This window comes from Malaya genurostris, chromosome 2 (assembly GCF_030247185.1).
Source record: "Malaya genurostris strain Urasoe2022 chromosome 2, Malgen_1.1, whole genome shotgun sequence".
NCBI lineage: Eukaryota > Metazoa > Arthropoda > Insecta > Diptera > Culicidae > Malaya > Malaya genurostris.
Genome location: NC_080571.1, coordinates 338,670,699 through 338,682,405, shown reverse-complemented (window position 1 = coordinate 338,682,405; position 11,707 = coordinate 338,670,699). Strand labels below are relative to the sequence as shown.

The window sequence follows — 11,707 nt, the reverse complement described above, 5'->3', positions numbered from 1 at the left end:
AAAAATAGAATAACTATCACTCAAATTTTGAGTGAAATTTTTTTTCACATATCCAAATTTACAAAAAAAATGCTCCTTTTCTGAGTGTTCCCCTGTATTAAAATATTAAGTAATTGAACTCAATACTATATCAAGTGGTGGTTGCTTGGAGTAGTGTGTTAATCGCAAATTAACATACATGTCAGTTATGCTCAGGCACCAATCATACACTTATTCCTCATAAATGACATTTGAGCATATTCGGTTTCATTCTAAAGCATAACACGGAGTTTATCATTCCGGTTTTTGCAGACACAACACCGTTTGTGTTGAGCGACTCACCCTCGAAATACGCGATCTCACTAACAAAATATACAACCTGTTGCTACAAATGGTTATTACAACTTTCAGACTGATCTTGCGAATAGTAACAAAAAAACGAGTTATTGTGTTAAACTCAAATTTAGAGTAGGAGTTACTCAATATCATTGATGATAACTACTCAATTTTTGACGTTTCCATCTATCATTAGAAAATGAGTAATTAGTACTCAAACTTTGAGTAACTTTTTCTAAGCGTGAAGAGCGCCACTTGACGTTTACATTCTCCGCCAACGAGACGGATTACGTCTCTTTTGCACTTTCTTTTTTATCCCACTCGGTAGCATGATGAGACATACAAAACACACGGTTTATTCTCATCGCTCCGTTTCGCTCGTTTCCAATATACCGCTCTCGCCCTGTCCCGCGGTACAAAAGCAGCATGTTGCCGAGTAGCGACTCGCGACCACGATTCGAGTGGTCCAGTCCAGTGCTCCCGGTGCGATCGAGACGAGTTCAGTTCGAGTCGGCAGCGAGAGTGAACGCGTTTCTAGGTTTTATCTTCCGTTCTTCTGTTCCCCGTTCGCACAGCATTCTGATACTCACCATTTCTCGTGTGCTGGTTGGAGTGGTATGAAGAACTAGGAGAGTAGGACCTGGTTGGAGATAGTTTTTTTTTCTCTTCTTCTGAAGTTGACTTGCGAAGTAGAACAAAAGTAAGAGACGGGGTGGGAGTTGGTTGTATCTGCACCGTTGTTTTGCTTCGATTCGGTTGCTGTTGTTTTTATTGTGCAATTATGTGCTGACGCGATTAAGAACAATATTTAAAGCTTTGTTTCCGTTCGACCTTGGTGATGATTTTGCGATAAGAAAGGACATGTGGAATAAACGTTTGCTGACGGAATCAGAAAACAAGAGGCTGTTGGGTTTGTGAAAAATATAAATCAGTGGAATGACGTTGTTTGATCGATCAAAGAAACACTCGAAAATAAGATCAGTGAGAAAATTCAAACTTAGAAGTTTCAGTTAGTAACCAGTTCCAATCGATGGTAGACAACAATCATTGAATAAAGTCGTTCAAAAGTGCAGATTTTTCGTCATTCACTTCGATACGGTTTCGATTCCTTTGCCCGCTACTAATACATGAGTGATGTCCGTAGGCGAAGCAGCAACAGTAGGAAGACGAGGTGAAACGTGATGACTTTGGAGAATAACAATAACAACAGAAAGGTGTTGTGGATAGAAGAAACCATCGAATGAGATAGAGACCATCCTGTGGAGGTCGCGGATCGGAGAGAAAGGCGAAAAGAGTGAGTGGCCCCCAAAACAGCCTACTTGGATTGACGGCGCAAACGAGTCCCAGTGTTGTGCAAAATTGCATGGATGTGTGGAAGGAAGCGGCTGAAAAGAGAGTGTGCTGAAAAAAGTGAGAAGGAGGGAGGCAGCATAAACGACGGTTTTCTGTTTTTATTTTCTTTGCTCCGTTTGCACTCTCGTTCCTACCTGTGTGTGCAGTAGTAGTAGCAGCAGCAGCAGCAGCAGCAAGTAGGCTGTGCTGGGGTATTTAGTGGTGTTTGCGGTTGCTGCGATTGTGCGGCTGTAGTGGTATGCGGGTAACAGCTACGGTCGGCTAGTGTCAATAAACTCTGGCGTCGGAATGAGAGGTGGAATACGCGAAGCAATGGAACACGGCAAGCTTGGATAAAAGTTGAAACCTTCGGGACCAAAAAGTAAGTTGTACGAGAGTTGATTCTTATTGGCTTGTGTTTTCTTTCTTCTACCTCGTATGCTCTCGTGGGTTGCAGTAGGCTTTGATTTTAGGCTTCGCTGGAAGACTGTGGGCTGGCTGCTACGATTGAAGCAAACTGATTGGACTGTCCTGTCGTCAGTGTTTAATAGAATTTTTCAGTAGGATTTACTGTTTCAAATATGAATGGTTGATTCGAGACGAACAATGGCGATATAGAAGATACCAGGAGCAGTTGAAAGGTGGAGCTGGAATTGAGTTTTACTGAAACATACATGAATCATCTGTGAGAGGTCATATGCCTCGTGTTAAAAATTGAGCGCAAATCAACGAGTACGATCAATGATGACAAATGAAAAGGGCTTGTCATATGTTATGATTACTAATCGAGAGCAAATCCGTTGATACGATTAATAAAATAAATTACCAGGCAGGAGGAATAAATTTTATGTAGTTCGATCAAAGGATCTGAGACAATATACGAAAACTCTGTTAGTAGGGGAATTTAATATCGAACCCACCCATATTTGATATTCGATGACCCTAGCACCTTCTGAGAGAGGACTAATGCTATTATTGAAAGACCATAAATTGCGTCATATGACTAATTTATTCAAATTCGATCGGAAACTAAGAGATATTACAAACTGTTTTTGGACAGTTTCGTTATTTCGGTACATCAGGAAAGACACTGCACTTCGGTGCAAGTAAATATTTTGCAAAGGGCATTAACTTGAGTCGACGAGACGTAAAAAAAATAGAGAGCAGTTTTTCAAAGCAATTCTAAGATCTCAGGGTGTGATTCTACGAAAAGGAATACAGCACAGCAGTTGAGTACAGAAAAAAAGTACGGGTGTGTAATGTCAGAGACATAACTGGATGTCGTGAATACTAATCTGGCACGCTTTATTTATGCTTCCGAATTTGAAATGGTAGTTGATCGATTGTTTGAATTGTGCAAATTTCCCCTCTTTCATTACTAGAAATTTAAACGATGCGCCTAGACTAAATTACAGATTAGTAACATTAAACATTCTGAAACGCAATTTAATAATATGAAATAAGCAGTATAGTTCATTATAATAAAATAATGGTGGCTCTGAAAAGAACTTTTTATGAAAGCTTTCGTGATGGAGAGTGCCGAGATAAGTTAGTTCAGCACGCAGACTTTGAATTCTAAACCCATATTCCGGAACTAAGCTCTGAAACTTGAAGACGATTTTTCGCCATGACTACCAGAATGAGTTGTAAAACTTTATTTTTGAGTTGTTTGTGGTTATCTCACAATCTTCAAAATATTATCCTAAATTCCTGATCATATTTGTGATGAAATGGTGAAAGAATTATGTTGCTACCATTAATACAAGTCGAAATATTCATGATTAAGTTCTGCCCATTCTTCCATATGGCTAATTTTGAAAAGGCACCCCATAGTAAAGTAAGTCGTATTCACGACAAAAAGCTATTCAACCGCTTGGCACCAGACAAAGCTCCTTGATGGGCGCTGATATTAAACCTAATTACTGGGAATCCTACGAGGAAGTTGAACGAATCAGTTCCGACCAAGTAAAGTGGACGTATGGTGAAGGACGATAAGGCGTCCAATTAAAATGTAAAATTTTACACTATTGAGTGTGAGACTGATGTTTTTATGAGAATTTACTAACTGTAGGAGACTCCAAGAAGCTCTGTGGAACAATTTGGCTTTGAAGATAATCTCAGTAGTTGAAGTATTCGGCAAGATATCATGGCAGAATTTAGTTCCAGGATACAGAGTTGAAAGTTGAAGCTAATCCTCTGGAACTGAATCCTAAGTCTAGTTTCTGGAGCTGAATTTTTGTAACTGGATTTCTGAGTTTCGAACCGGACTTTAATAACTGAACCCAGTTTCTGGAACTACATTCGGAACCTGTAGTGTGAATATAAGTTCAGTAATGGAATTCTAGAACTAAACTTCTCGATCTGGATTGCAACTGAACTCGGACATAGTGCCAGGTTCTGTATTTTGTCTGCAAAATTCAGTTTCACTTCCTGAGTGTCCAGGATTCAGGTGCTGATGTAGATAAATAAATGGTGCCGAAAAGTTCTCCACAGTTTTAAACATCGGATACATTTCACAAATTGTTTCTTTTTAGAACTATATTCCCAAAGAACTATGCAAAACTCTCCTCTACTGAGTATGTATATCTTCAAAGAAAATCACCGGTAACATTGTTTGTTGTATTGTTTTCATACTTTAGTATAGATGCAGTGTTACAGTTCCGAAGCGAAACAGTAAAATTTGCAAAATTCAAAATTGTGAAAGAAGTATGTCAGTCTCCGACATGGATCAGGGTCATTTCGCCGAAAGCCGTTTCGCTGAAAGGGTTATTTCGCCGAATGGGTCACTTCGCCGAATGCCATTTTGCCAAAAGGGTCATTTCGCCGAATCCTGAAATCGTGATTAAAATTGATTTAAATTAAAGACAAACGAAAGATGATAGCGTTAACGCCCGTTTTGTTGGCCTACCATTGTACTTCTTGAATAATGATTGTTTGTTGTACTCTTGAATAACGATTGATTCATGAACCTCAGAAAACAGTTCCCAAGAAAACTTGTTCACTATTAGCTAGTAAGCATCAAAGCAATTGCATAGGTGCATCTACCAGGAAAATGTAGGTGGTATTTTCGGTTTATTAAGTGAAAATGAAAAATATCTAATGCGGCTACGCCACATCGTTTTGGTTCATGTGCTGTCCGACCTCGCTTTCGCTCGTTCGGACCTAACTAAAGCAAAGAAACCTAGCTTTGAGTAGACCGGGCAAACGAGGCGGTTACAGGTTTGTATGCAAGAGGCCGCCGCTTCCGACGGCGGGTCGGCGGCCGACTCAGCTGGCGTCGGCCGACTCAGCTGGCGAGCCATCTTGGCTTCTGTTATATGGCTGTGCCACATCAGTTATACAGGACACATAACATGCAGGAGATATGACCCTTTCGGCGAAATAACCCTCTCGGCGAAATAACCCTTTCGGCGAAATGACCTATTCGGCGAAACGACTTTCGGCGAAATGGCATTCGGCGAAACGACTTTCGGCGAAATGGCACAAAATTCTGCAGACATAAAAAACGTAGCATTGTGCATCACTGGCTCCGTATTAAACAATTTATTGGCAATTTCAAAATGGACAAGAAAAACCATAAACTTGATTTTTTCATTGAACGGCCATCCCCCACTTTCATTACTTAGGTGACCACCCTTAAGTACGATTCACACGGTCCGGCTTCTTCCGTCACCGTCACCGGAACGTCAACGTCCGTCACCGTCATTCTGATTCACACGATCCGGTTTCCTATCCGTGTCCGTCATGTCATTTTCTTACACGTTGAATTTGAAGAACTTAGTTTCGCACAATTTTATTCCACTAATACATAATCTGGGAGCTTTTGAAACCAATCGATCTGTTGTTTTCCTACCTTTTAATCAAATAAATAACTTTCAAAATTAACTAGAAAGAGGAAAAAACAATACAATCAGTTCCACTAAACAACGTAACGTACTTTGTAAATCTACTGATAAGTTTAATTACTTTTATGTGCTATATTTTGTTTAAGAGTGGGATCTTGACACCGAATACATACATAACAAACGTCAGCTCAATCCCGTAATCATATGAATCGTGCATGTATGCGATAATCACAGTCCGTCAAATATTCTTTCGGAGAAATGTTGACGGAGCTTGCCGTTGACGGACGTTGACGTTCCGGATCTCTGCTGGATCGTGTGAATGCGCAAAGGGAAAACTCATTTGACTAATTTTGACGGAGGCTGACGTTCCGGTGACGGTGACGGAAGAAGCCGGATCGTCTGAATCGTACATTAGCCTTCAATATTGTTTCCAGATGACGTTTGAAAAAGTTTTGGCAATCTTTTTGAGGTATTATTGGGCACCTAATAGATTTACCGGTAGATATACGGATTATTGTCATTTCTACGTATGAACCTTTTGAAATCTACGTATTATTCATTATTTCTTCTAAAATCTCCAGATTCCGCATTATTTCTCTGTATATCAACGGGAAATAACAAAATATTGTTACATCATCTTTATAATTTTTTTGCGTGTCCTATTAGAAAAGTTATCATAATCCTATTCGCTACCTGTATTTATGGCTCAAAGTTACAAGCCGTAAATTTTATGTAAATATACGAGTATAAGTACACCTGAAACCAGATCTACGGATTTCACTTATGGAAAAATTTGAATCACTGCGGCCCAAGCTGTTCCGAGAGATTAAAAAAAGAAGTTTTCTTGTTGGTAACTGATATCTCGTCCTTTTCACAATCCTGAAGATTTTGACCAGATTCACATTAAAGGAATTGTATAGCTTATCCGAACATTTCGATTCGGTTTGACCGCAAACAGTATTTTTTTTTCGCGGTGTGGGTCGTTCTCCTAAACTATAGATAGAAGTAAATGATTACCAAGCCAGTTTTCAAATGAGTTTTGATTCCTTTAATATATGCTAAACTTTCCGGAACCTAAATAAGAATAATGTGAGAATTTACTATAACTGGACAAATAGGCAAGCCATTCACAAATTCTGTTGATTTTGTTGATTTTACTATACCCTCGCTTCCAAGCAGCATTCAAAAAATATTCAAACACTTATGGGTATTATTTGACCTATTTATTTCATTGACCAACAAAATGAATGTGGCTAGTATTTCACTAAGTTTGACATGTCAAAAAGTACCCTAATCTTGACGGCTCGTATTGCAGTCGAAAATAAGTATTTGTGTTGCTCATAAATTGGTATTTTATTTAAACCGTGTACAACTGTCAAAAAATGCAGTGCAGTGCAGCCAATTTCTTTTACAAGGCTTCAATAATTCATTACATTTCCGGTAAAACTCAACGGGTGAGCACGTTGCATCGTGTTAGTCCGGAGAAAATTCGAGTATTTCGCAAGAAAGAATTTTCATCCGTACTTTGACGACTCGACGCAGCCAACACAGCGAGATTTTCGCTAGTAGTCCAGTGAAAAGAAAGTTCGTTGAACTATAAACGAAAATTAACTGGCAATATAGTCTTAGTTGCTGTGACATCAAATCGGCGTCATTTCAAGTGAGGTGACGCCAACCAGAATAAGAAGAAAGTTAATTCATTATCAAGAAATCTGATAGTTTAAATATAAAAATGTTTGTTAAATAGAAAATGTAATTTTTAGATTTAAAAAAAGTCTGTCGGTAATGTCACAGACACAGTTCGTGCTCGCATCGCATCCGACGCAGTCCAAAATTTCTTACGGTCGCGACGACAGAAACAAAGACAATACAGTGCAGTGAACAATAGAGTGTACGAAATGGGTAAATACGATTTAACAAAGCCTGCAACTTTTCCTACAAGACCAAATTCAATTTGTATTGATTTCAAGCGCTGCAAAGTTAGACCTGCAGCAACCGAAATTGAAATCTTGCTTAAGGAACGAATGCATCTAAACGTTAATGATGTAAGTGAGATTCAATTCAACAAGGCGTCGAACTGTGTGTACATTATGTTTAAACGTGAAAAAGATGCAATTGCATTTGCTTCGGTTAATAACGGGGTGCACAGTATTGATCATGACAATGTTAAATATAAAATCCCTGTGTACATGGTGGATAATGCCATAGAAGTACGCGTGCATGACCTTCCCCCGCAGACCAGCGAGGGGTATGTTCGGGAATGTATGTCGCAGTACGGTGAAGTTCTTTCCATCGAAAAGGAAGTATGGCGGAATTTTTTCCCGGGTATCCGGAATGGCGTGCGAGTGGTACGTATGCAACTACGTAAAGCAATTCCATCTTACATCATTTGTGGTCAAGACGGGATACATCCGTGTAAAACGTTGATTACGTATGAAAATCAATTGGTTACATGTCAGTTTTGTGAACAACCTGCACACTACGGCAAACCTTGCACTGAAACTGCGAAAACAAACAAAAACAAGGACAACCGCTCAACAACGGAAACTAGTGAATGCAGTGCTCCTGTTTCAAAAACACCTTCACCATCTAACCAACTATCAACTGCAATCAATGTACAAAGCGCATCTACGGCAACTGCAAATGAACCCAAGACGGCGATCAACAACGAAAACAAGGAAACGGAAACCGCTCACAACTCCAACGATATAGCAATGGATGATACGAGCAACGGACAAAATGACCTCCAATCTTCGCTAGAAGGAAATGGAAGCTCCTCTCCCCCTAGAAGAAGGGTGACAACGAGATCCAACAATAAAAAAATAATTTTATGTAACAAAAACATGGGTAAATCGGCCACGTAAAGCTATACGCAAATTGGCCTGAATAAAAATTATTAAAAAAAAAAAAAAATGTCACAGACATAACTGCAAATACGAATAAAGCTGACAAATTCATTTCCCATTTCCGAATATCGATAATCGTTCGTATTTTACTTGATTGATTGTGTGGATTTTGCGACGTTTACTGGTTCGCTATACTATATTTATACTAAAATATGACCTGTTTGGCGTCACATATTCTACCTCTCAAATAAACGTTTAACAAATGAGAGTAAAAGATACATCAATCAATGTTACAGTTGTTTTTTGTAGACTTACTTACATACTCGGCGTAGAAAAATATATGAATGGTACTAAAAAGAACCGAATTATGAAAACTATCCGATGTTTACAACTGTTGAGTACTTTTTGTCGTCATTTAATTATTTACACCAGAAGAAAAATAGTGGTGCAGGATTCAGGAACTGGAACTGAATTCAAAAACTAAATTCGGAACCAGAGACTGGCTCAGAATTCAGGCTCAGAAACCAGATCGAGAATCAAGATCAGTTCATGAATTTAGTTGTAGAAATATGAAACTGAACTCTTGTTCCAAAGCCGAGCAATAATAAAATAAAAACTCATTTTCCGAGTTTAACTCCAGTACTGAATTCAGAATTTGCGTTCCAAACTTAGTTCAGTTCCAAAATCTAGTTTCACAGCCCAAATTTCGAATTCAACTCTAACAAACATTTAATTCCTGAATTCGGTTTCAGCATTCATTTCCAAAATTCAGGTTCATAATTCAGAGCCAAATTATGAACCTGAATTTTGGAAATGAATTCCGAATATGAATTCAGGAATTAAATTCTTGTTAGCTATTTCAGATCTAAAATTTTGTGCTTGAATCCAGATCAAAAGTTCATGTTATGAATTTTTAAATTTAGTTTTAAATTCAGATGGATCAGAATCCAGGTTCTAAAATCAGTTTCAAAACTAAGTTTTAGAATTCTGTTCCAGAATTAGTTTAAATGCGGTTTTATACCACACGGAAGGTCTCTTGTTATTGCTGTTGGTGGAAGGTTTTCACCACGATGTCCCGGACTGTCTAGCGCACAAGAAAAATTGATCGATTTTCGACTATGGTTCATGCATTTGAAAAAATTCTGGAACAGAATTCTAAAACTTAGTTTTGGAACTGATTTTAGAATCTGGATTCTGATCCATCTGAATTCAAAACTAAATTTAAAAATTCATAACATGAACCTTTTCTACTCGTCCAGTTGAACATCGAGACTGATGGTTCTCTGACTACCTCAAAACTGTCGTCCGAGTGCTAACAAGGCTTGTTGTTTCCAGTCGTTTGAAAAATACTAAGTTTTGAGTTATTAATGGTTATCTTATACGGTAGAACATTTAATCATAAATTGCTGATCATATTTCTGGTGATATGGAGAAAGAACTATGTTGTTGCGTTTAGTACAACTCGGGATATTTACGGTTAAGTTCTGCATATTCTTCCACAGAGCGAATTTCGAAAAGGCGCTCAAAAGTAAAGTAAGACGGTATTCACATCAGAACGAATGTACACTCTTACCAGTCGCTACCTAATTTTGGGTCAAAACCAATAGATCTAATACTGAATAACGATTCCCTAAATTTAATGCAGATTTATGCAGATTTCACAGGAAGTAATAAAGAAAAATTCAACTGTTTTCGTCTGAGCTATCTTTTAGTATTTGATTGCAGTGACGAGTTATTTGATGATCATCACAAAAGAAACATTTATATTACAATTTGAAGCTTTATTGATAGGCTAAGGCCGTAGACAGAGTGAGCACGAGAAAGCGGAGCCAAGCTTGGTACTGATCAAAGCGAGTAATGCACTTACAGTAAATTAAAAGGACGTTGTCAGAGGGAAAGCTGAGCAGATTTATCGCTTGCATTCTAACAGGGCCCCTTTGGCATGCTGAAAGTATGCTTCCCTCTTTTGGACTGCTAATGTCTTCCACCAGCTTGGTTCAGCTCCTCGTGTTTATTCTGTCTGCGGCCTGAGAGTTGTATGACCTGACTGTCATATTAGGTCAACTTTTAAATCTAAAAAAGTATATGGAATTGAAGTTTAATTGTGGTTGAAAAAACGTTCATATTAAATTTCGTTTTTGCAAATTTTTGTGAACTACGAAGATAAAAAATAAATGCTTATTGAAACTCTCATTCTATAACCATAATATGTTGAGATAGCGTTCAACATCATTTCATTGTAGAAATTTCATTTTATCAGTGAATACAGATAAATACAGATTTTTTTTATAGGGTAATAAAGCTTTTCTTTGAAAATATCTGGCATCTCTGCTCGATACCAATCCCTCCCGCTTAGAAAAAAACGTTCAACGGTGGTCCTTCATTGGTCCAATACGTTGGATCATTGGTCCAATGAAAGTCCAATCAATCGTTCAACGGGAGGCCAACACGGGACCTTCGTTTGCCGATTTTGAAACAGACCGTTGAACCGAATGCCATTTTTTTCGTTCAACAAACCCGGCAAACAGAGGTCCATTGTTGAGCCATTTTTAACATGAGGAGTTGGAGCCCCGTTGGACTAGTTTTACTGCGAAATTTCTGAAGTTTTTTCCACTTATTTTTTTTAACTAACACTACATACCTGCACAATACTTCTACTTCACGTAGAATAACAACAAATTTTCTTTCTATGTAAAGGTAACACTTCATTTTCACACTATTTTTGCAAGAGAAAAAACAACAACAAACCGTTCCAGCAAATTGAACGAATATTTCGTGCAATATACTGTTCAACAAGCGCTCAAAAACCAACAAAATTGAACGGCCTGCTAAGAGGGATGCTAATATTACCCGCTTGTGAGGAATTCTGGCAACCGTCAGAAGGCTGGCTGCATTCCGGCAGCTGTCAAAATTGTCCAGGCGAAATTGTCATTATCTGGCCGTACGTGTCTTGTTTATTTCTCTCCTCCTTCTTTTTTATTTCTTTTTATTCGACTTCATTTGATATTCGTCAATCCCGCATGTGCATACATGAAACGAATCTTGAGACGAGGTAAATAAGATTTAATTATGGATATGTTTGGTAGTGAGAAAGCAATATTATTGACAATAACATTTTCCATAATTAGTATATATGAAGGGCAATAACTTGTTGCCTTTCATATGTACTTTTTATTGAAAAAATAGAACCACGACGCTAAAAATGTAGAACCGATTCAAAACGGTTCTGCCAATCTTGTATGGCAAGAATCCGACAGAAAAAGAACCGTTAATAACCGCTAGGCGAGATTGTTTGCCGGAAACGGTTGTTGCATTGTTGCCAGACTTTTGCCGGAATTCTGGCAGAATTCCGGCAAAAATGGCTGGCAG

At 38.3% G+C, this 11,707-nt stretch overlaps 1 protein-coding gene across 2 annotated transcripts in view; it reads left to right on the top strand.

Annotated features, from left to right (window-relative positions):
- The first annotated feature begins 800 nt into the window (after nucleotides 1-800).
- Nucleotides 801-11,707, top strand: part of LOC131431743 (nuclear hormone receptor FTZ-F1 beta) — a 110,198-nt gene continuing 99,291 nt past the window's right edge. For both annotated transcript variants that reach the window (XM_058597615.1, XM_058597614.1), the window contains exon 1: nucleotides 801-2,029. The gene's annotated coding sequence lies outside the window, so the exon portion shown is untranslated. The remainder of the gene's footprint in view (nucleotides 2,030-11,707) is intronic.